The sequence below is a fragment of the Giraffa tippelskirchi genome, chromosome 6 (assembly GCF_054371585.1).
Source record: "Giraffa tippelskirchi isolate mGirTip1 chromosome 6, T2T-mGirTip1v1.2.pri, whole genome shotgun sequence".
NCBI lineage: Eukaryota > Metazoa > Chordata > Mammalia > Artiodactyla > Giraffidae > Giraffa > Giraffa tippelskirchi.
In genome coordinates, this window is record NC_137280.1 from 159,893,871 (window position 1) to 159,918,387 (window position 24,517).

Below are 24,517 nucleotides of genomic sequence, written 5' to 3' on the forward strand. Positions count from 1 at the left end.
AAATATAGCTGGGTTGGTTTCTTCCATGATTATAAACTAACACCGGATACTGGCTTTATCTTGTAGAATATCAACCCTGAAGAAGGTAAAAGGTTCTTTCAATTGATCTCAAAACTACCGAACAAGTCTTGAATAACGGAAGGTGGGAGGTTCTGGAGTATGTCTATATGTGTTGGAAGTGTCTTGTCCTTGACACTCTTGACATCTTGAGTCAGATAATCCTTTGTTGTGTGAAGCTGCCCTCTGTATTATATGTTTGGCATACAATACTACTGCCTCTACTCACTAAGCACCACTAGCCCTAGCATCCCCTTTCCCTTAGACATAAAACTAACAACAAAAAAAACACCTGCATCCAGACCCAGACAATATTCCTTTGGAAGGCACTGAGAACCCTGGATGTAGATGATTTCAACCCATTATCTCTTCCAAAACTTATATCAAGACACATGTATAGCCTCTAATTCATTACAAGGCAAACATTTTGAGTTAATAAAGTGATTCACTGCAAAGATCAAATTAAGGATATGGTCTTTTAATTCAAGTCTAAGAGCCTGCAGGTTGCCACTATAAAATTGAGAGAGAAAAAAGTATTAGGAGCAAAGACATACAGCAGATTAAAAGACAGTATGTAAAAAGAAGAATTTGGGGTGGGCTTCTGGAACATGAAACTTACTAGAAACAGACTTGAAACCTATTAAGTTTGTAAAGCTACTGCATTGCCAAAGAAACTACACTACTGGTTGAAAATTTGTCTGCTGAAGACTTAAAAACAACTCTGCCTCCTAGTCTTCCAAGAGCAAGAAATGGGCTGAGAATAAGGTGCTAAAGTTAAAGAGGGCACATTCCTCAGCATCTACTTCACAGGGGACCCCTGAGAATAACAAACAAAGGAATAGAGGAGAATCGTGATCTAATTAATGAAATTTCCACCCACTCTATGCCCAACCCTCCACCCCCTCATGGTAGGGGCTTCGCCTTATCTGTGCAGCAGGATTTCACAATTGGTTTGAAGGAAGGACTGCTGGATTATTTCCAGTCCTTCCCATTTCCTAATATTCCATTGTTGGCATTTGGGAGAGGGAACAGATATAATTTGTCTTTAAGTTCATGGGACTCGAGGAAAAGTGAAGATACAATAGACCTAATTCAGAGGCTATCTTGAACCTAGAATTCTTAGACTTTGAATTGTGTTCAGTGATTCAACACATTTTAGAATGTCTCCCTGGGGAGAGGTTGAATTTGTTGTATGAGCAGGGTGAAAGGAACCAGCTGATAATCTGTGACTGGAAGATTAGATAGTGACAAAAACAATAACTTATCAAATACCCATATGGTCCTCTACATGTCCCAGCCTCCTTTACAGTTAAATTAAAACTATTTGACTAGTTCTGGCCTCCAGAGGGTTATAAGCAGAAGTGGCATGAATCACTTGCAGGGTCAGACAGTTTAGAGCACCGTGCCTCCTCTAAATCTCCTTTTCCCTTTGATGACTCTTTTGGAAGCCATATGTTGAGATGGTGGAGGCACAAAATTAAGTGAACCTAGATTTCTAAGTCAGTTCTTTGGGCAAGAACCTCTGCTGCCCTTCGCCAGGCTTTGTTGTGCTAAGCTACTGAGACTGATGGGTATATTTGTTACTACAGCATGGACTAGCCTATCCTTCCTAATACAGTTCCCTAAATAAGAGTTCTACCATCATCTCAAACACTGACAGAGGTAGAAAATAGCTCTACAAAAAAAAGTTAACTACAAAAAAAGCTGACTGCTGGTGAGCATATTTTTAGGGTTTCATTTGGTAATCATCAGACAGTACATTGCAAAGACAGGAAAGAGAAACAGATCCTGGAGTAAAGATTTTAACAGGACCTCACACTTGTTCCCCTCTCTGAAAAGTGATACAACATGTATGTTCCCTTTTGGTAATATATTCATCAGCAGGTGAAATATACGTTCAGTCTTTTATATAGTAATTTGAATCCATAAGCTCCTTCCACCTCCAACCATGATGTTACATTTTATGCAATCAACAAAGAACCTCCATTCCCCAACCAGTAGTCTTTAATGTTGTGCTGTCGTTTAAAAAGCACCTTGGTTTTTACTAATGGGGCTGATATTTGGGGTCTTAGGTTGAGGATAAACTTTCATGCCAAATTATTAAGAACTTTACACTTCCACATTTTCCAAATCCTTTGTCCCTCCACTACCAATTCTCATAACTCACAAAATGTTATCCAGTTTATGCAATGAAAAAAATTATTAAAAAAAACCCTCCAGCAACAATAGAGAAATAACAAAAGAATGTTTAAGTATAATTGAGTTGTAAATATATTTTCATAAGTGTATAGGTATATATGTGTGTATGTATGTGTGTATACATATATATTACCCACAAAAATCAAATTGTTTTTTCTTTTTTCAGAAAAAAAAATGCACAGTCGATGACTTAGCTGCTTTCAGGGTAGCTACCCGTGGCCATCCTGTTGTCCTTTGAAAGTCAACATATTCAAAACCTCTCCCTCTACTGTTTATCCTCATAATGTTTCTGATGATCTGAACTAGCAAACTTTCTCACATTCACTGATGTATAATATTCAGAATAATTCTTTTTCCCTCCATCCTACAAACCATATGGTGCCAAGTACTACCATCAGTGACCCTCTGATCAAATCCTTTTTCTCCATTCAAACTGCCTGTAGTCTCAATCAGCTCTTCAACCCTTCATCACCATTCTCTGAAGAGCTTCATAAGACCTGCTGAAGCAATCTTCCTACATAGGGTCTTCTCTTCCTCAATGCAGTCTTCACACTTCTATCAGATTAAATTTTTTAAAACCAAGATACAAATTATGCTAAAATCTATCAGATTTCCCCCAATGCCACTCTACCATATCTTTATCCTATCACTTAAAAGTCTTACTCAACTTAAGTCTAATTTTGTAACCACTTCCCTCCTAACTTTATCCTACATTTCAGAAAATTGGATTTCTCATCATTGCTTGTGCTCTCCTAAACCAGGGCCTTCACCAATACCATTCCTTTTGGTCAAAATATTCTATCTTCCCACTGGCAGTCTACTCGCCCTTTAAAATTTCATCTCATTAGTTATATCTTCAGAAAAACCTTTCTCAGTCCCACCAGTTGGTATCAGAGCTTCTTTTATGGCACTAATCAAAATTTCTTGTTATGACGCTAGTTAAAATCACTTTTGTTATGCCTTAGCATTATCTGAATTGCTACTAAACTATGAGTTATGTGATGGCAAGAGCTCATGTAAAATAGTAATTAAATGGAATAAATTGGTACATGGAAGTAGCATCATCAGTCTACTGTAGTAAATAATCTTTCTGTTTCAACTCTCTTCAGTTCTTTCTTCTTCACCTTCACCATAGACATGTGAAAAGTTTCCTTCTTTTAGGACCACAAATATTCACATGAATATGGAGGCCTAGCACTCCAGTATTTTTATGCTGACAGCATTACATAAGATGCCATTTAAACAAGTTTTACTTCTGAGTCCTGGCTTTTTGGACTCTGAATATCAGTGCTCCAGGACTTCCCCACTATTGATCACTCAGTTCTTCCAGCATTATAACAGTATACTGCATCAACTCAGTTCATCCCAATTGGTAGCGCCAAAGAAAATGTATCTTCATGAATATTTTATTAAATTTATCTAAGCAAAAGTCCAGAGAGATTCAGATTCCTGTCTCAATTTCTGCGTACATGCCAACCTTTGTAAATAGAGCTAGATATCATCCATATCAATAGAGATACAAAATGAACTCTCAAGGAGGATTATTCTCTCTGTGGTTTTTCTTTTCAAGGCAAATTCACACCTACCTTGGTCCACTAGCAGGCCAAATTGTAGAACACTGATTTTAAGAAAATACCTATGAGTCTAAGGAGGAGTGTGGCAGTATCAACGTGCCTCTGTTTAAGAATGCCTTGACCAACATTCCAAAAATCTCCCATGAATGGGAACTGTTCCACTTCACACAAGAAATTGGCTGTTAGAGTCCATGGATCTCCTCTCCTCTCCAGCGATCTATCTACCAAACCATTTTTTAAAAATCAGTTGAATAAAGGGATATATAAAATACAGGTCCACACTCATAAACATATAGCAATGAAATGCTTAGGGAACACTTAATTCAGGGAAGCCCAATAAAAGAAAGTGAATTAAGTGTCTCTATTACTCCCATATCCCTTTTTCGGGTGACCAATTGTTTTAGTTTTCCCTGGACTGAGGGGATTCCCAGGAGAGAGGATTTTCAGTGTTAAACCAAGGAAGTCCTTCCAAAAGAGGATTAGTTCCTTACCCTACCCTTTATAGATGTTAATATGATAACCTCAGCCCTTTGCAAATTCCAAAATATAGGTACTTATTCAAGAATTCATTTTGCCTTTTATTTCCATAAATTATGGAGGCCAGATATGATCTGTTCTTAAGAATTCCAGACATTGACATTTGATTTCAGCAGATCTAAATCCCCTTTCCCAAAGTGTTTGAATTTCTGGGTCTCCAGCCATAAGACAGTCAGAGAAGTAGTCTTAAGGAACCAGCTGCTCCCTGGTGGCTCAACTGTATTATCTGAAAGAGATTCCCTGTTCCCTATCTTGGACTTTCTGTCCCAACTCAATCACAAAATGAGAGAAAAATTGTCATGGGGCAAGAAACTTTTCAAACCTCAAAGAGACTCTTCCCTTAGCTAAACCATTCCATTTATACATCTTGGCAGTAGTCATTAGCAGTGAGAAACCTAAAGAGACAACAAAAGAAAAAAGTATGTCTTTTTCAAGAGCTTCTGAAGTGGTGAAAAGTGTTTCTATTTAAAAGCTTCTGACAATGATTGGCAGGATCTGAGAAAACCCCGAAAGATGAGCCCCACCCTCTGAGAATTATTATCAGGAGAACCGTAATCGGTGAACACCTATTCCATTCTTACCACAGCTGAAAGATTGAAAACTAATTGCTACCTGGTGGTCCCTCTCAAATGCCACAGAAGGTGAACAAAGCACAAATCAATACAGAACACCCTGCAAAGGCTACAGAACCTCACAGAAGTGAAGTTCTAATGTTCTGAACTAAACTGACACAATAAAATTAAGAAGAAAAGTGTATTGATTGATTGAGTGATTACTAACAGGCCCATTAGGTCAGTGTCTTCCCAAGAATCTGACATTTAAAATCAAAAATAGGACAGGCCTAGATTTTACTTTTGTAATTAGGGGATTTAATTTAAAGGAGAAGAAGAACAGAGATGTATACATCAACCCAATTTAGTATAGATAGAAATGGAAATTACAGAGCCAGTTCAGAATAGACATAATGAAGCCCATTTACATTTGATGTAATAGATGTTTAGAATATTAATGACCCACATGGCAAAATGATCTACTGACAGTTGAAGTATTTAAATAGCAACTTTTCAACTTTGTTTTTCTTAAGTAGCTACTCGATGATAAATATAAAACACCATGAAGGAGTTAAACCAAATTTTACCTATCAAGTAATTGAACTTGAGTCCCTAAACCAATTAGGTTGTGATTTAATCAACAGTGCCTCAGTAATGGGTGCCCTTATACCCTAATGAATTGCCTTGAAGGTTAATTCTAAGTACAGAAAGTTGATGGTCATCATCATTAGTGCAGGCAGAGGGGAGCAAAAACAAAAGCAAAACCAAAAAAATGGGCCTTTGACATCTATCATTAAAAGCAGAATACAAATGCATAAATCATTTTCCTTTATCCACCTTTATGTAGTAATCAAGAGAGATGCCTTTAGAAGTCATTTGGTTTATCAACTAGGCAATAGTGCATTTAATCCAAAAAAAAAAATTACTTGGAAAAGAAAGGGACTCCAAGAAGGGGAATAGCAGACATATGCTCAAACTGTGAGATTTCAAATGATATGTCATAAGATGTAATATCTAATCACACATGTAGAAGAGAACCATTTCTTTGTGGAAAAGAAAAACTAAAGATACTTGAGCATCAGATAAGTGCCTAAAGATACTACAAATGTTTTACAAAGCCATGTAAAGAAATTAAGTCAAACTTAACTTCACGTCAGATTTTTCTATTCAAACAAGAATCCGCCAGGAAGGATTGATGTCTGTTAGATCTTGCCATTTTGTTAACAGGGGGTCACAAGTCCTACTTATTACCTGATTCTGAAAATTATTCAAGAACAGATTGAGAATCTTGGACCTAATGTCTAAGTGAGAACAATAAAAACAGTCTTCAGCTGCCATTACATAACTTCTCTCTTCATTATCGCACAGCAGATGATATTTATTTTTCTGTTTCATTTTCTGCTTTCTAACCTGAGCCACAGGCCAGATTCTCCTCCTCTGTAACTCTACAGGGATTCTTTGGTTTGTACCTTTTGTGTAATTCTGCTTGGCATTCTAAATATGGCTCATTCTCCTGGGTTTCAATACATTTCTTGATTTTCACCTACAGCCCTTAATGGTGTTGAGTGCCTTGGAACAAGGGGTAGTTATCAGCAGGAGCAATCTAGAGATATTATGGGCTTGGACCAATAATAATTAAATTTCTATTTCATAAATTGAGGGGGGACGGAGAATCTTCTTTGAAGAAAGGATTTTATGATTCTGCAATTCAAATTGCAATGTATTGCTGCAGTATAGTGACTACTCCCTAAAGTAGTACACAGTTACAGTACTTTTTGATAGCTACAAAAATGGTTTAGCAAAAATGGATTTCCAAAATCTAATCTTTGCAGTCTGAGATATCTCAAAAACAAAGCTGGATTTCTTTATTGTCCAAATTACAACAACCCAGGCCTCTTGTCTAAGAAATATAATTCCTGAAATAAGGTCAAAACTAAATCCCTCCAGTCTTTGTTCAAAAAATATGTTTTTTAAGTTCCAAGTGTTTCACACAATGTTTGCATGAGGTGGTCATGCACTCTGAAAGTGCCCAACAAACTTGACATAACCTTCAAGAGACAATCACTTACTCTGAACGTTTGTAATATTTCTGACCCTTACTTTTTCCAGCTCTCTTTGATGATTCATGCTAAGAGTAGAGAACCGGAAGGGATATTTTCCTTCAGAGCCACAAAAATAGCCAAGATGTACTTTTCTTTCAGCCATACATTTCAACATGCATAAACTCTCTGGCTGATATTTCTTGCCATTTGGTCCAACTATACTTCCTGAAGACACTGTATGAAAAGAACTAGTCTAATTTAAGAAGGAATCTGTCCCTGGTAAAACAATACATACAAAAATGAAAAAAGAAATCATTCAGTTTAGCCAACTTCCTTACAGCCTTGATCTTAGAATCTGGTTTTTAAATAGAAAACTTAAACAAAAGTCACTATACAAGTATTTTGTTCTCAGTACAATTAGGATAAATTTTATGGAAAATAGAGTTTAATTAAATTAATTTTAAGGTCAGTGAAACTTACATAACCTAAATAGATCTCTTCTTCATGCATAGTCTCAAGTATGTATCATTTTCCTTTGTGATCAAAATTTTCCTGCATGAAGTTTATTTTCAGAGAGATTTACCATAATTTTTTCAAAGATTTATTAAAATGTGTATGACCTCCCCAAAATACGAACAGGTAAAATATTCTGAAATAATTTAATTCAAAAAAAATACTTTTTAGGAAAAGACTAAAATCCACATACACATAAAGGATATAAAGTACATATTTACAGACTCGCTACTGTGTTCAGATGGCAGTAGGTATTGCAGACTTTGAGCCATGGAATCTGCTCAACTGAGACAGGTATCATGATCAGAATTAAGAATTAAAACACAAAACCTGCTGAAATTATAATAAATACCATTCTGAGTCCTATTACCATTTCTGAGTCTGATTCAATGAAGCTATTATTTTTACTGTCAATGGAGATAAAACTTGAGGAGGAAAGCATAACAAAAGTATTCAAAGAGGTAAATTTATTTATTATTATTTATTTATTTTCAACATTTTAATGGTATTATTTGTTAGGTATTTCTTATACCTGTGGGAAACACACATTTCCTACATGGGAAAACACAGCTAGAATTTTAGGTCATTGGTTTTCTTAAAGTGTGGTTTCTGGACCAGCAATTGCAGCATCTCCTGGGAACCTGTTGGAAATGCCAATTCTCAGGCCCCACTTCAGATCTGTCAAATCAGAGAAACTCCAAGAGTACACTCAGCAAACTTTTCACAAGCCCTCCAGGTGATTCTGATGCACATTCAAGTTTTAGAAACACTGTTCTAGATAATCATTTGTAGGATGGAATGAATCCAAATATATACAAAGCTACAAAATATTTTGCATCACCAACACAATGAACATGAGAAAACTCTGGGAGATAATGAAGGACACAGAAGGCTGGTGTACTATATATAGTCCATGGGGTTGCAAAGAGTCAGACATAACTTAGCAATAGAACAACAACAAAATACTTTGTGGTAATTTAAATAATACATTTATATAGTGCTTCATCAATTACAAAGTACTTTCAAATGCATTAATCTCATTTGATCTCTCAATATTATTGCGATAGTAACTGTGGAGGCACTCATATTTTCATTTTATAAGGTTAAATTGAGTGTGAAAGAGGTTAAGTAAATTCACTTCACAATGCTATTTAATACAACTTGGTTAGAACCTAGATCTCAGGTAGTAAAACATGTATGCTGTTACTAAGAAAGAGTTGATCAGAATTAATATAGATTCTTTGTTTAACAATATCCACTGGTATCCAAACAATGTTTTAAACTCTTTAAATTTTTTTAATGAAGTAGCATTCAAAAATGCTAAGTCTTAGAAAGGATTTAAAATAGATATTCAAATGAAGCTCTATCTCTGACCAAAATCAAATTAAATAAATTCTCAAACTACCACAGTCCTAGCTGATGGTTTTACTTATAAACAGAATACTCATTTATTTTTCCTACTGTTGAAAGAAAAAAACAATCAAGCGTCTCATATGGTCTCAGACAATTCTATTTTCATAAAAGCATAAAGAAGAAATAAAGCTTAAATTTGTCGGAATTCAGGCGATCATTTTTTTCTTTAATATTCTCCAACTTACAGGGTAGGAAGAAGTCTTCAATCCATCCTTTTTGTCTCCTATCTGGAAAGTAGATTCTAGATAATCTTCACATAGTGTTTTTCTAAAGTGAGATGGACCTGCTTCTTATCCTGAGCTGAGTGTATATTTTCTGAAACTTTAATAATCACAGTCACTTATTGTAGCATGACTTAAATCATGACCCAATATCTTTTTATGGGCTCTTCATAATTTCAAAAGAAGATTTTAAGGACATTAACAAAGTTTTCAATCCACATTGACACTACTCAAGACATCAGCATAAATGGTGTTTGTTTAGTAAAACTAATATATCACAGAATTTGCAAGAATGTCTGATATCTATAGAAGGATTAAAGCAAAATACTAGGGAAAACATGTTTTTGACTGTTGTAGGTGTTCTCAGATCCAATAGCATCTCTAAAAAAAATATGTGTGAGATGTTTCTTTGAATGACACAGGAGAACAATTTAAAAGACTAGCCTGGGATTTCTCAAACTGGGATCTCAGAGTGTATTCGAAAGAATTAGAAGGTCTGCAAGAATATTTTCTGTATAATATTTGTCACTTTTGATGACAAACTTAAAAAAAAAATACCTCATCAGTTATAAAGAAGCTTATTTGAAGTGACAATTTGCAATTGAATAAGTACGCTGTTTTCAGGGATTAAACATGTATTTCTTAAGTCATAGGGCTTCTCTGATAGCTCAGTTGGTAAAGAAGCCACCTGCAATGTAGGAGACCCCCGTTTGACTCCTGGGTTGGGAAGATCTCCTGGAGAAGGGAAAGGCTATGCACACCGGTATTCTGGCCTAGAAAATTCCAACACAAGAGTGCAATGACTCAAACCAGCAATTCAATAGGCAAAGACCCTCAGTGGTAAAGATCACCATCTGAAGATTATCTTCAAGATAACCCAAGTGTATAAATGTTTAAAACTCCATGAATGAAGAGTATGACCAGGGGTTAGAGAGACAATATATTCATAGAAAGTGAGGAAACCTGAAGATTCACAATTCGCCATAATTGTTTACAACTTAACACTTATTTTTCCTTGTTTCCAATGATTCAGTTGGTAACTGAAACCCTTATCAGGTTTTCTAAGTAGAAAAGCAGGTCTTCTCTGAATATCAAAATATAGTCAGCCAGATTTCTCAATGTCTGATGAGAGAATTACAACACATACCTAAAGGAAGGAACTCTGCTGTTGCATTTCAGCTAGAAGTATCAATATGGATGGATGGACAGATAATAGATAATGAAATAAACATAGCTTTGTTTACGCAGGTGTATATGTGTTAATGTATGTGGTGTGTGTGTCTTCTGAAACAATCTATAAGCAGTAATATTCCAGCAGAAAGACCACACCTAGCAACAATACTTTGATATCTAAACATTGTTCTACACTAAAAGGAACAGAGATTCTTGGAAAATTGGCGGCTAACCAGGGTTAGGGATGAAAAAAAGATAAAAAGATAAAACGTTCTTGGAATATCTTTGAATCTAGAAATAAAGAAATTAGTGCCCCCCAAATAAGGACATATCAAAATAATACACCAAAAAAAAAAAGAAAAAACCCCACCAGTTTGAACAAGTTCCTATTGGCCAAACTGGCACAAACTGTGCATCAAAATAAATAATGAAGAATACATGGGACCAGCCTAATATAAATCAATAAATAAATAATTAAAAGAAGGAAATGAAAAAACCCATCTTTACAGAAAAATGCCAGCTAATGAGTGTAGAAAAGTAGATGGAATTAGAAATTCACTATGTGGAAATAATCACTCTAATATTTGATTCAGGCACAAATCTTCAATGGATACTCAAGCTAGAGGGTGAATATTTGATGAGACAGGATATTTACAAAGTCTCTAAGCATCTCTCCACAAGAAACTTATTAATTATGAAGGGGGAAATAGTACTTTATGAGAGAAACCTGGCAGACACCACCTTAACCAAATGATCAAAGTTAATTCACTAATAATGGCACAAATGGACATCATGCATCTCCTGAGGACACATCACTTCTGTGGTATTTTTACTAAAATGTATAACCTGACTCTAATCATGAAGAACTTTCAGACAAATCAAAATGGAGACACAAGCTACAAAATAACTAGTCTATATACTTCCAAAATGCCAAGGTCATAAAAGGCAAAGGAATATTGGAAACTACTCCAGAAAAGGGGAGACTAAAGAAATGGCAATTAAATGCAACATTCAATCCTGGACAAGACAGAAATGATACTTTGCTATAAACAATATTACTAGAAAAATTGAAAATATTGGAATATGTTCTTCACTATTACTTATATATATACTTTTTATTATAATATTATATTATGCTGTAGGAGAGAAAAAATTTTTCTCAATCCTCATAGAATCCCTAGTTGGGTCTTAAAATTACACCAATAAAGACAGATTAACAGATGAAAAGCTTATGGATTTTATTGAATTTTTACATGTATATGGGAGCCTTCTCAAGAGAATGAGACCTGAAGAAATTACCAGAGTAGGAAGCTTTTGAAGCTTTTAGACAAAGAAATAATAAATTTTTGACAAATAGATAATGCAAGGGATTTGTGCTAGGGGTAGCAAATGGCAAAGAATTAACTAAGAAGGTAACAGTTAGTTTAACAAGATTTACTAACTCTTTTGGTGATATAACTGTCTTCTCTCTTGCCGGGGCACATGGGGTACCTTTCACAAGAGATTTATCTCCTTATAGGGAAGAAGGGCAAAAGGGAGCAGGGGCATTCAGAGTGATCTTTCTGCTTCTGCTTCTGGAAATGCAAAATAAGTATTGAATTAGAAAATGAAAAATGCAAAGATAATAAGAAAGCATCTTGCCTTTGGGAAAAGCAATTTAGTCAACAATTACAGATATGAGACTCAATCTATCCTTATTCAAAAAGACTATAGAGTCAGGGAGAGGTATTCAAGTGCTACTCAGGAGACAAACAGATATTTTATTGAATCTTCAAAAATGCAGATCTTAGAAGAGAAAGTTAACTTTGACATTATAGACAGAATTCTTGAACTGATTTTAAAATATTGGGCCATGACAGTTTAAAGAAAAGAGATAATCACTGCAAGGATCACTAAGATCAAACCAAGTCAAACTAACCTCACTTGCTTTTTCTGAGAAACTCAGTAGACATGCACGTCAATAGCAAATCATGACGAATTTTGCTACCAGGAAATCACCGGTAACATTTTACAACAACAAATCATCATGAATGGAATAGAAGGGTATGGGCTGGTCCCACCTTCTAATACAGTTGGTAGGAAGTGGGTTTAAAACCACTCAGATCATTGTTTCAAACGGTGTTCAAACTGGAAAGAATAACTTCATACTATAAAGAACTCCATGCTTGCAAGGCAAATATTGCCAAATTTATTGGGCATGGCTTCAGAATCAAACTACAGAAGCAGAAATTAAGAACATTTCCACAAGTTGGAATTACCGTTTGATATAACAAGGCTATTAGTTCAGTAAATTTCATCAGATTTTAAGATGGATAGTTTGGAAATTAGTGAAAACATAAAATTAAGATGTATTATAATGGCCAACACACAGAGACTGATATTGCTAGTATACTGATTCATCTTCTTAATTGTGTGTATATGTATGTATGTGTACTTTTAAGTGGAAAGACACTGCATATTCATTTATTACCTCATTTGGAAAATATATACAGCAGGTTTGCCAATGCCTGGCACTATTCTAGGCACTGGGGAAAGTGAAAGGGAAAGTCACTCAGTTGTGTCTGACTCTGTGTGATCCCAGGAATTCCCCAGGCCAGAATACTGGAGTGGGTAGCCATCCCCTTTCTCCAGGGCATCTTCCCGACCCAGGGATTGAACCCAAGTCTCCCACATTGCAGGCAAATTCTTTACTGTTTGAGCTACCAGGTAAGCCCAAGAATACTGGACTGGGTAGTTTATCCCTTCTCCAACTGAGCTACCAGGGAAGCCCTGGCACTGCAGAAAATCAACTATAAATAAAAGACAATAACTCTTTAACTCAAGCAAGTTATAATCTATATATAATTGAATATTTTTTCACTTAAAATTACAATGAAAGCATTTTTATGTCATTAAATATTTTTAAATGGCAGTAAATAACTGTGCAATGTTTCATTAGTGATATTATGAGGCATTTAACTACTTCCCTATTGTTGAAAGTATAATTTCAAATTTTGTTTTCATAAATAACACTGAATATTTTTGTGCATAAATCATTAATCCCATTTCTCATTTATTTCCCATGTAACATTTCCTGGATCATATGATGATAACTCTTTCTCAATAGTTTCCAATTGGCTTCTGCAAAGATTGTAACTATTTATACCCAAACAAGTAATAAATGAATGTGTGTATTTTCCTTACCATGAGTATTAAATTAAAATTTGAAAACAAACCAACTGACATTTGGCAATTTGATGGATAAAATTTTATTGAGATTTTAATTTGCATTTTTATTACAAGTTGGGACTGAATTTTTACGTGTTTATTAGATACTATCATTCTTTTTTGTTGTCTGCAATATCTTTATTCTATTGGTAAGTAGAATGTTCACCTTGTTTACCTTATTTGCAAACACTCTTAGGTAGTAAAATATAGAGAATAAATCTTTAATAGATAAACCTTATGTGGGAAAAATAGAAAATAAAAGTTAAGTCAATCTTTCTCTCTCTCTCTCTCTCTCATACACACACACACACACAAATCCAAACACAAGATGGAAGATTCCTGACTTAATTGTACTACAACTCTATTTCAAAAAACAAAAAGGCTTTCAGATAATATGCAAATAATGACCAACACTAAAATATATAAAGAAAAAAGCAATATTAAGGGAAATCATGTGTTCAAATGTGGGGTAACAATTCTACTGATTTTTAAATGTAAAAAATACCCCTCAAATTTGCGTTCACACTTAAGAGTGACACTGACATACAAAGACTTTTCAAGAAGACAGTTACCAGAAACAGAATTGAAAATTATATTGTCAGCAACAGTAGAAGGGAGGATATTTATATTTACAAATGTTGTTTTCCTCTTTCAACCATAAAAAGAGAGCGTGTACCAGAATAGACTAATGTGGTGCTATAGGCTCCTGAGCCTCTATGGTGGTGATTTAGTCTCTTAAGTCATGTCCCACTCTTGCGACCCCATGGACTGTAGCCCGCCAGACTCCTCTGTCCATGCGATTTCCCAGGTAAGTATACTGGAGTGGGTTGCCATTTCCTCCTTCAGGCAATCTTCCCGACCCAGGGATCAAAATCGGGTCTCCTGCATTGCAGACGGATTCTTTACCAAGTGAGCCGCCAATTATTGAGTACAGGAATAAACGAGTGAGTAAATGAATGAATGACCAAATAAGCAAAACTGAGCAAATGACCAAAACTGATCACCTAAAGTGAACAGACGTTCCAACATATATGGCTTAGTCAACACAAGAATTACCTTTCTATTCAGTAGATTTTACCAACAAGGGGTAGGCCACCTCAAGCAATAGTGAGCACCTCAGGAGTTGTAAGTATGGAGGAGAGGGAACTGGGGTGCCATGGAGACTGAGTTAGCATGAGTTAGCCAGACACTCAGTCAGGCCACTCTTACTGCTATTATTCTTCACTTCTATGAAAGAGGACAAGCATATTACCATTTAGGAACTCAAAAAGGATTAAGCAGATGAAACGGAAGCTGAGAAATAGAATAAAAGTTCTTATTTCAAGTCTGAGGTGCAGGCAATAGATTGAAGAATAGATTATTGTGAAAACCAGAGTATCTGAAAGCATACTTGAGAAGCCTGAGGGTTAGGAGCTCCGAGTCTAAATGACTTCTGAAGGCACTCAGATTAGTTTTTACCACTTTTTGTGTTTTAGAATGGAATCATAAATTTTAACGTGATATCTGACCAAAATGTTGAATGAACAGAAAATGTTAGTGAAGTGTGTTTCATTCATATTCAATTGGGGGGGGGGGTGGTTGTGGATACTAAAGAACACTCAGTAGACATGACAGTATTTCAGTATTATTAGCACTCATCAGTTAAACACGGCTGGCTTGATACAATAAGTTATTCTAGAGAATGGGTATAATCGAGATGAAAGTCTTCCTCTAAACTTTTATACCTAATACATTAACTGCAATCAGGTTTCCAGCCAAATTAATCAAACAGATATATAAACTATTTAAGATGTTGGAGTGGGAGAGCCAGAGCCACTCTTTCGAGGCTCAGTCTGCCAAAAACCATTGGAGGCGTCTCTATTTCTAATATTAGATACTACAATTGGACCTCCGCCTCCTGTCTCCAGATAACTACTTGGTAGGGCTGACTTTCTCTCAGCTTATGTGAAGACAGAGGAGAACAAGATTCGTGACATCCTGGGATTTTGCCAGGATTCAGTGGGTGGTAGAACCAAGGCTGAAGGCCAAGGGGCAAATCCACTAACCACACACAACACACCCTCATGCCTTTGTTGATTAAAGCGTCATATTAATTTTTTTTTTCTGAGCGTGGGGGTAGGGAGGAAATAATCTACTTTTTAAAAGTGTCTCTCCAAGCAAAATAGTTCCAAGTTTAGGCTGGTATACTGTAGGGGAGGGGCAGGGGGAAACAGCTAAAATAAAAAGCTTAGCTGTAGTTCATTAACTTTAATTGGTTTTTGTTGCCTCTCCTCAGGTTTCCTGGATCTTTCAGCTCTCTCCTCCCCCAACTCTCTGCTTCCCCTTCTTCTACCTCTCGCCTCCTCCCCCTCCAATCTGGCTTTCCCTCCTTCCTGGCAGCATTTTTAGCTTTAATTTGATAGTAAAAAACTGAATCCAAAGTTACAAAATTCTTCAGATTCAACTTCTTTGAAAGAAAAAGAAGTTTTGGAAAAAGAATGGATATCTCAAGTTAAACCTTATACTGCTTAAAGGCACATGTCCTCACGGGTGGCAGGTGCTCTATGAAGGTGAACTGGGTCATACAAACACACGAAACCATTCATCTGTGTAAACAATGTCTTCTGTCAGGCTGACTTAGTAAAAGCACTGTTCAGGGCCCTGGACACTAGCAGAGAACAAGCAAAGTTCCCATTCTCATGGAACATATAAATTTACTGGAAAGATAGACAAAAACAAACCAATATATTAAAACTTGGTAGTGAAAATGCTATGGAAAAAAAAACATAAAGCTGGAAGGAATACATTAGTGTTGGGGTGCTGCTTTAGAGAGCAAAGGCTTCTCTCAGGAAGTGATTCTTGGACACCAAAAAAGCGAGAGTACAAACCATGGGACCTTGTAGGGGAACTGTGTTCCAGAGAGTGGAACGTGCAGCAGCAAGAAAGCCAATATATACAGAGTGAGGTTAACGTGAGGGGCGAGGGAGAAAATCAGGTCAGTAATCAAGGAAAGAAAAAAAGGAATTAATCAAGCAACTTTTCCTTTCATCTCCTACCACTGGAGAGATATCCGTAGGCATAAGCACTCTATAAAATCTATTAGGTTCTAAACCATTGCTGTACCAAGATGTCCTAAGCATTATTTCAGAAATGCAATCCTTTTTAGGATCCCTGCTCCAAAGTCCCCACTCTCACCATCACAAAATTAAAGTTCATCTATTGTATAACCACAACTCAAAGGTCAAGAGCTAATTTGAATTGAGGGTAGAAAGGACAATGAGGCTGAACCCTACATCTAGCTCAGATTAATTCCTGTGCACTGATAACTGGCCCACACATTCATTTAGCTAAGGGAATTTGTAGGAGTCAGCTATCTCCTACCTCTTTTATTTCTGTTGCATCACACAGGGATTAGAGTCAAGTTCATTCGAAGACAGCTCAAGACCTTAAAAACTCATATATATGCACATACATAAAATATATATTTATGTACTATACACTATATATACATATATATAATATTACATGCTACATACATGCTATGTATATATATACACATATACACACACATATATATACACATCTAACTAAATACACATATACACACACATATAAATATACACATCTAACTAAATAAACATGAATGTGTGTCCCATACTCCCATTTCATGGAAAACAAAACTGATTGCATTTTATCAGCCATGTTTGATATTTAAAATGTGGCTGCAGAAAATATTTATAAGCACCTGCCACTTTTAGATCCACTCAGAATTCCTCACTTACACAGATTCTTTTTAAAACCAAAGTGAAAACAGAAAGGAATGCTAAATTGTTTTTTGGTCCACTGGATGATTTCCATTAGGCTTGACTTATTTTAAGTTCAAGGCACACACACAAGTACTAATTTTCATCACAAATGTAGTCTAATCCAACCTGATCTACCCAGGCAGAACTGCACCTAAACCTCAGACTTAATTCAGTGCTTCCTAACAGAAGTGGGAGCTTCCAACTTTGGAAGAAAAAAATAGTTTTACAGAGACAAAATACTGATGGACTATAAATACTGTGGGACTATAAAGAAAGCTGAGTGCCGAAGAATTGATGCTTTTGAACTGTGGTGTTGTAGAAGACTCTTGAGAGTCCCTTGGACTGCAAGGAGATCCAAGCAGTCCATCCTAAAGGAAATCAATCCTGAATATTCACTGGAAGGACTGATGCTGAAGCTGAAACTCCAATACTTTAGCCACCTGATGCAAAGAGCTGACTCATTTGAAAAGACCCTAAGGATACGAAAGATTGAAGGCGGGAGGAGAAGGGGATGACAGAGAATGAGATGGTTGGATGGCATCACCAACTCAATGGACATGAGTCTGAGTAAACTCTGGGAGTTGGTGATAAACAGGGAGGCCTGACATGCGGCAGTCCGTGGAGTTGTAAAGAATTGGACATGACTGAGCGACTGAACTGAACTGAACTGAATGACTAGGCAGAGTATTGCCCTGGAACCGGTAAAACAAAGTCAGTACTGGTATTTGTTGACTGGAAAGTCATTTTATTTCTCTGAGTTTCAGGATCATCATCTGTACAAGGTAAGTATGTTGAACTGATGGTTTCTAAAATCTATTTGAGATATTATGTTTGATCATTAAAAGATTCAAAGAAGATTTAAAATAGATTCTTGGATAATAAATCCATATCCATGACTCAGTATCCTTTAGTAACACTGTATTAAGCAGAATATTTGCCAAGACTGACAACTGTCCCAAAGGTAAAATAGCTTTCAGGTAAGAATAGAAAAGGCAAAATGGGAAGAAAAGATTTTGAAAAGAAAAAATGAAAAGGGCTAGAAAAATGAAGTAAAAACAAAATTTGTAGAGCAGTATTAGTAAGTACTCAAAATAACCCCTGGATGCTGAGAGCAGAAAAAGAACAGAGGAAGTCCATATAGTTCAACACTTGGAAAACAAAGACGTCCTAATAATAATAGCAAGAGTAATGTAAAGTGAGACATTTCTCAGGATATAACTGACTTCATGACCAAGAGAATTCAGGACTTGTGCTCTGTTATGGACTGAATGATTGTGTTCCTCCCCCAAAATTAATATGTTGAGGCCCTCACCTCTAACATGATGGTGGTAGGCGATGGAGCCTTTGGAAGATAACTGGGTTTAAAAGAGGTCATGAGGGTTGAGCCTTCATAATGGCATTAATGGTCTTATGAGAAAGAGATACCAGAGCTTCCTCACACCACTCCGTGTGGATAAAATGAGAAGGCGACTATCTGCATGTCAGGAAGAGAATCTAAATAAGATCTACTCACCTTTACCTTGGACACCTCAGCTCCAGAACTGTGAATTATAAATGATCAATGTCTGTTGTTCAAGCCATTCAGTCTATGGTATTTTGTGATACCAGACCAAACTAAGACATATTCATTTGCCACACTGTTCAGTGGTTTATCCCCTGGTGGCTTGGTGGTAAAGAATCTGCCTGCCAATGCAGGAGATGTGGGTTTGATCCCTGGGTTGGGAAGATCCCCCAGAGGAGAAAATGGCAACCCATTCCAATATTCTTGCCTGAAAAATCCCATGGACAGAGGAGCCTGGCAGGCTACAGTCCATGGGATCTCAAAGCGCTGTACACGACAGCACACACACACATGTCAATGATCTATTGGATGAGAAAGGTCATCTGTTAAAAGAATTTAAACCCAGAAGCCTTTGAGGGCTCTTGTTTCTTTGAGAGAAAAAGAAAGCAAGAGAGAGACTGAAAGGCTCTTTACAAATTCTATTTAAAAAGACAAGGGGGAAGGGAGCAAAAGGAAGTTGAGAAGAAACTTCAAGATGACGACACTACAAGGACTCCTCCATTTTGTACTCTTTCCCGTCAACGTGTTCCCTTCTAGACCCAAGAGAGAAATAAATGTCAAAGGACTCTGTATGTTTCTGTTAAAGGAGGGATAGAAATTAGGTACAGAGACATTGGATTTAGTAAAAAATAACTGTCCTAATCCAGGAGGCTGATGCTTGAGGCTTTTCCCATCCGGAAAATACCTCTCCCCCCCTAAACAAATGGTATGTTTGCCAAATTTTTTGACCTATAATCATATATGAAATAGATCAAAGCTTTTGAAAAGTTGAATAACTGGCCAGATAAGCCTCAAAGAATCCACAAACTATCCTTTCTGTGACTCCACGTCCCCTACAATTTTCTCCCTTCTATCTGAGTCTGACTTCATGATATTTTATTTGAGTAACAGGATTAATTCTGTTAAAACAAAAAAGGAAATCCTGCTTTTTGTAATTACATGGCTGAAACTGGAGGATATAATGCTAAATGAAATAAGTCAAACCAAAAAAAAAGAGAGAGAGAGAGAAATACTGCTTGATATCACTTATATGTGGATTAAAAAAATATATAGTAGAAACCAGAGTAGAAACCAGAATAGAATAGTAGATGCCAAAGCTGGAAAGTCAAGGAAATAAGAAGAAACTGGTAAAAGGGTAAAACTTTCAGTTATGAGTAAGGTCTGAGGGTCTAACATATCATATAGTGAGTACAGCTGATAATATTATATTGTATAATTGAGATTCACTGATAGAGTCAACTTGTGTTCTCATTAAATAAAAGAAGGTAAATATAGGAGGCGATTAATTAATTTCATGGTGGTAATCCTTACACAATGTAAATGTATACCAAATCATCATGTTGTACACCTGAAATATATTACAATTTGATTTGTCAATTGTACCCCAATATGGGCTTCCCTGGTGGCTCAGCTGGTAAAGAATCTGCCTGCAATGTGGGAGACCTGGGTCCTATCCCTGGGTTGGGAAGATCCCCTGGAGAAGAGAAAGGCTACCCACTCCAGTATTCTGCCCTGGAGAACTCCATGGACTGTACAGTCCATGGAGTTGCAAAAAGTCAGACACAACTGAGTGACTTTCACTCACTCACTCACCCCAATATAGCTTAAAAAAGAAAAAAAAATGATTTTATGATAACTTTAAGAAATTATGAATGGTATGGTTTTGCTCTGATAATGCAGGATCAATACATGATTTAAAGAGTGAGAATAAAAACAAATGCAATGCAATTAGCTCTGACACAAATCCTATGCTCCTTGAATACTTTATTGCCTTAAACTTGCAATGGTGTATCATGAATAAGGGCCATGATTCTTTAGGATGCATGTTCAGCCCTCTCAATGGAAGAAAAAAAGGGAGAAATAAGTTAACAGCAGTTAAACATCTCCTCCAGGAGATACACGATTTCAGTCATTTCACATATGCTATTTTATTAAGTTAGTCCTCAGGATACTGTTCACCCCATTTTAAAGATGAAAGAGCATTGAGATTCCGTGGATTTCAGGAACATATCCAAGGCCACAAATGAGTAAATAGTAGAACTAAAATTTGAACCCAGGTCTAAAGGTGGGCTAGTTGTTTTTTAAAAAGCTTGTCAAAAACAGGGATTATTAAAATGAATTTGCTTTGGACACTGGGAATCATCAAGATTTGAGACTTTTAGCATCTTTGTGACAAGAATTGAGTTCACATTGATGGAACAACATAGATCTTTCAGGAAACAGCAATTTGCTTGTGTAATATACATAGAACACCAAGCTAGGGGCTGTATGAAAGAGATGTATACATACATAGATATATGCATGTGCATATCAATTTCTCAAGTATTTGACTATTAATTAACACCTATAATTATAAGCCATCTTCATGCCTCAGCATTCTATTTTTTATAAGAAAGGGGCAAATTATGATAAAACCAAATGATATCTGCTCATAATTTCCCGGTATGCTTCTGTGTCAATAATCAGTCCATTCACCCTCTTAGCCCTGCTGAAAATATAGCTCCTCTCCTGGATCAGGATAATTTCCTATTCTCAGTGGTAATCTTGGATACCATGATATCCTCAATCATCAAAGTTTGAATTATGTTTACTCTAAAATTATAGAGATAGCAAACTTTATTTATAAATACATTTGAGGAAACAGATTTAAAAAATAAATAAGAGATTTTTTCTCTTCTCCCTTCAATCTCATACCAATAAAATATGCCTTTCATTCTTTTCTTTAGCTTTTAGGTGTCTAGTAAGACAAGAATTTTTTCTCACATTTATTGACAGAATTCCTTAAAGACTTAACTACTGGCGTTGCACATTGTGAGATGAAGGTGAAAGATTACACTTTTAATTGCTTTGATCCTTATGTGTGACTACTAGCATTTAAAATAATTTGAAATATCATTTCTTTCTCAAAGATACAATATGTTGAAACTTCATACCCCTAAGACTCTAATTGTGAATGACCATGTAACATTAAAGATAACAGAATGGTCAGGTGTACACAGCACACTTTCTCATTTGGCAACATGCATGCATGCATGTTCAATCACTCAGCGTGTCTGACTCTTTGCAGGACTGTAGACCTTCGGGTTCTTTTGTCCATGGGACTTCCCAGGCAAGAATACTGGAGTGGGTTGCCATTTTCTACTACAGGGGAATCTTCCCAACCCAGGGCTCGAACCCATGTCTCTTGCATTGCAGGTGGATTCTTTTACCACCCAGGAAGCCACCCTGGGCAACATAGTAAGTCATTTAAGCCTTGGGATACCAAGATGTCACAGATTCACCTACGTCTTAAACTAGTTTCTTTGCTCATCTTCATTATTTTAACTTCTGCAGCTCACATTGGAAATTGTCTAAATTCTACTTCTGGGATGGAATTTCTGTAGTTTGACTCTTAGTCACATACAAATGTATTATAAAAGGATAAGAAAGAGTAAATAAGCAAATGAATAAAAGGATGAAGCTACTATCAGTATCAGTTTCAGATTCTTTGCTGAGAGCTGACTTTGATTGTAAGGACTACTTCTTTTTTATAGTTGAATAATACTCCACTGTGTGTATATGTATATGCTATGCTAAGTCGCTTCAGTCGTGTCCGACTCTGTGTGACCCTATAGATGGCAGCCTACCAGGCTCCGCCGTCCCTAGGATTCTCCAGGCAAGAACACTGGAGTGGGTTGCCATTTCCTTCTCCAGTGCACGAAAGGGTAAAGTTAAAGTGAAGTCGCTCAGTCGTGTCTGACTCTTAGCGACCCCATGGACTATAGCCTACCAGGCTCCTCCGTCCATGGGATTTTCCAGGCAAGAGTACTGGAGTGGGGTGCCATTGCCTTCTCTGGTATATGTATATGGACAAAGAAGTTGTGTTATATATATATATCCGTATATGTATACGGATATATATATATATATAACACAACTTCTTTGTCCATTTATTCAATGAAGGACACTTAGGTTGCTTCTCTGCCTTGGCTATTACGAATAATGCTGCAGTGAACATGGGGGTACAGATACCTCTTTGAGATAGTGATTTCATTTCCTTTTATATATATGCAGAAGGAGGATTGTGGGATCATACTATTGTTTCATTTTTAGCTTCTTAAGGAACTTCCATCTTATTTTCCTGTTGCTACACCGGTTTACATTTCCACCAACAGTGTACAAGTGTTCTCTTTTCTCCACATTCTCAACAGCATTTTTATGTCTTGCATTTTTTATAACAGATCTCCTAACAGGTGTGGAGGTGGCATTTATTGTGGTTTTGATTTACATTTTCCTGATAAGTAATGATGTAGAGATATGTTTCATATATCTGTTGGTCATCTGCATGTCTTCTTTGGAAAAATGTCTATTTAGGTCCTTTGCCCACTTTTTGACTGTGTGTTAGTTTTGCTATTGAGTTGCATGAGTTGTACTGGATATCAAACTTGTAGCAGATGTGTGGTTTGCAAATATTTTCTCCCATTCCATAGATTGCCTTTTCATTTTTATGGCTTTCTTTTCTATGTAGAAACTTTTTAATTTGATGTAACCTTTTTTATTTTTAGTACCTATGTTTTGGTGTCAATTATAAAAAATTTTATCCTACACCATATTAAAAAATAACTCAAAATGGATTTAAGACAGTAACACAGGACATATAATCAAGAACTTCTGTAAAATCACAAGGGAAGTAAATTCATTGACATTGGTCTTGGCAGTGAAGTTTTTCAAAGAACACCAAAGCAAAGGCAACAAAAGCAACTTCCTTGGTTAAATGTATTACTAATTCATTTATTATTTTTGATTTTAACATAAATGAGATTACTTTCTTAATTTCTCTTTCTGATAATTTGTTTTTGATACATGCAAACTTACTGATTTTCATGTATTGATTTCGTACCCTGAAACTTTATTGAATTCATTTTTAGTTCTAGTAGTCTTGTGACAGAGCCCTTAGGTGTTTTTTTTTTACACATAATATCATGTTATTGGCAAACAGAGACAGTTTTATTTAGTCCTTTCTGATCTGAATGCCTTTTATTTATTTTTCTTGCCTTTGGCTAGGACTTCCAGTACTATGCAGAATAAATGTGGCAAGAGTGGATGAACATCTTTATCTTGTTCCTGATCTTAAAAGAAGTTTAGCTTTTCACTGGTGAGTATGATGTTACTTGTGGGATTCTCATATATGGCTTTTATTATGCTGAAGTACATTTCCTCTACACCCAGGTCATTGAAATAACATTGAATCTTGCCAAATATTTTTCTGGATCTATTGAGACAACCATATGATGTTTATTTTTCATTTTGTTAAAGTGGTATATTACATTGATTGTTTGCATATATTGAATCATCCTTGTGTTAGGTAGTTAGAACAGGAAACAGGAGTCCAAAATGGCGGTGGCTAAAAGACAAGGAAGGGAAAAGACCGCGAAAATAGAACAAAAGAAGGTCAAAGGAAGGTCCTAGGACCGGAGTGAGGACCTCAGGTAGAACAAACAGCACTCCTGGCTAGCCCAATTTACACAGGGCAGGCCCAGGGGGAGGGAAAAACATATAAAAAGAGGAGCCAAAGGGCTCGCTCTCTCTCTCTAGCGCCCTGGCGTGCTCCCCAACTCTCTTCTCTTTGCGTCTTTGGGTCGGCACTGTAACACTGATTTGTCTAAGAGCTATAACAGGGTCTGTTCGAGACCTGAGAGCTATAA

General features: G+C 36.3%; 1 long non-coding RNA gene across 2 annotated transcripts in view; it reads right to left on the reverse strand.

The window, feature by feature from the left end:
* Positions 1-24,517, reverse strand: part of LOC145511511 (uncharacterized) — a 533,216-nt gene that overhangs the window by 227,951 nt on the left and 280,748 nt on the right. The gene's annotated exons all lie outside the window — the stretch shown is intronic.